The sequence below is a fragment of the Sinocyclocheilus anshuiensis genome, unplaced genomic scaffold (assembly GCF_001515605.1).
Source record: "Sinocyclocheilus anshuiensis isolate Anshui unplaced genomic scaffold, SAMN03320099.WGS_v1.1 scaffold363, whole genome shotgun sequence".
In the NCBI taxonomy this organism is placed as follows: Eukaryota; Metazoa; Chordata; class Actinopteri; order Cypriniformes; family Cyprinidae; genus Sinocyclocheilus; species Sinocyclocheilus anshuiensis.
The window spans coordinates 922,805-924,787 of record NW_015552568.1 but is presented as its reverse complement, the minus strand read 5'-3'; the positions used below and the strand labels follow the sequence as shown (position 1 = coordinate 924,787).

The following is a 1,983-nucleotide window of genomic DNA, read 5'->3' as shown; positions in this document are numbered from 1 at the left end:
ATATATATATATATATATAAATTTTATAAAGAATTAAATTAATAATATTACTATATTCTAAATATTTATAAAAAATAAAATATTTATAAATAAAATTATCATTATCTATCTAGTTATTCAACTAGTTTAAAAGCAGAAAGCAATTGATTTAGTGTGGAAATACAGACCCCACCTACAAACTGACATCATAATTGCAGCAATTATGTACTACAGACAAAGAGACGCACATCCACTAAAGAAATAAGATTGCTGCAAATACCCTCCATCTAATCCCACTGCTGCTGTTCAGGTCAGAACAAGAAACTATTTTTAGAATATATATATATACACTGACAGAGTGTTCTCTGAGTGACTGGCAGACTCAGTATATTACAGAGATAATCCATCCAGTTCAGCTCATGAAAAATGGGGGCAAAAACAAAAGTGTTGCGTTTATAATTTTGTTCAGCGTATATATACACATGTGGCATCCATAACCCTACTATTTTCTACAGTTGGATGTTTGTATGGCGGTCCACTTCATATGGTCAGCACACTATCTCTGAAAGCACACACACACACACACACACACATACCTATACAAGCACACACACACACACACACAGTCCAGAAGCCACAGAGAGGCTTAAGTCTTTATTGCTAAGCCACTTCAAATCTGCTGCAAAACCCAGCTTGTATGAGTCAATTAGTGCTTCGGTGGAAATGAGACTCCCCATCTGCCATATTTGGACAGGATGGCGATGGCCACATGAGCGCTGGATCGGGATTTAGCAGATGAGACAAACAACAAGCACATCCGCCCCGCTAGCTGCCAGCGATTCCCCCGCAGGTGTAAATTATTGATGGTAACCTGGACGACGTCGCTCCATGACGATCACCGCTCGTTAGCTTGTAAGTGGGCCAGCGATAATCACAGAAATCCAGTCAGCATTTTGAACTGGTATATTATTCATCTGCTGGCTTCATTTGGAAAAGTTAATTCACCCCGCAGCTGGAAAACTCTGCTTTTACAAATCATAGTCCTATCTGTGACGCAGTGCATCAATAAGTTAATGCATTGAATTTTTATTATTTTCCCGCTTATTTAAGTATATTATATTAAGTATATTAAGTATACTACCGTTCAAAATATCTTTTTTATTTAATTTTTTTTTAATTAGCACTTTTATTCAGCAAGAATGCATTAAAATGATCATAAATGATCGTAAAGACATTTATGATGTTACAAAAGATTTGTTTAAAATAAATGCGGTACATTTGAACTTCCTATTCATCAAAGAATCCTGAATAAAATGTATCACGGTTTCCAGAAAAATATTAAGCTGCACAACTGATGATAATAAGAAATGATAATAAGAAATGCTTCTTGAGCAGCAAATCAGCATATTAAAATGATTTCTGAAGCATCATGTGACACTGAAGACTGGAGTAATGATACTAAAAATTCAATTTTGCATCACAGGAATAAATTACATTGTAAAATATATTCCAATAGAAAAGTTATTTTAAATTGTAGTAATATTTCACAGTATTACTGTACTTTTGATCAAGCAAATGCAGTTTTGGTGAGCATAAAATCATTTTTAAAAAACATAAAATTTTACTAACCCCACATTTAGAACGGTAGTGTATAAAAAGGACTTGAACAAACCAAATGAATTATTACAGCTTCTTAGAAACTGCTGATTTTTATGGACAGGAATTAGTAGCACAGATATTACACTTCCAGCCCCGGAGATCGGCTGATTGGATTCGAAAACGGTAAAACTCAACTGTTTAACTCTAGGGGATTTGTAAAATGAGCCTATTTTCAAAAATAGTGGAGTGTTCCATTAAGTAGTAATCGGAGTCTAAGACTGATTTGCAAACCTTTTTGACAGATTCCTTAACTCAAAAGAGTCATTAGTTCATGAGCTCAGATGATCACTGATTGGGCATTGAGTGCATGTGTGTGTGTGTGTGTGTGTGTGTGTGTGTGTGTGT

At 34.8% G+C, this 1,983-nt stretch overlaps 1 pseudogene; it reads right to left on the bottom strand.

Annotated features, from left to right (window-relative positions):
- LOC107664974 (formin-binding protein 1-like) overlaps positions 1-1,983 on the bottom strand; it is a 26,191-nt pseudogene that overhangs the window by 8,353 nt on the left and 15,855 nt on the right.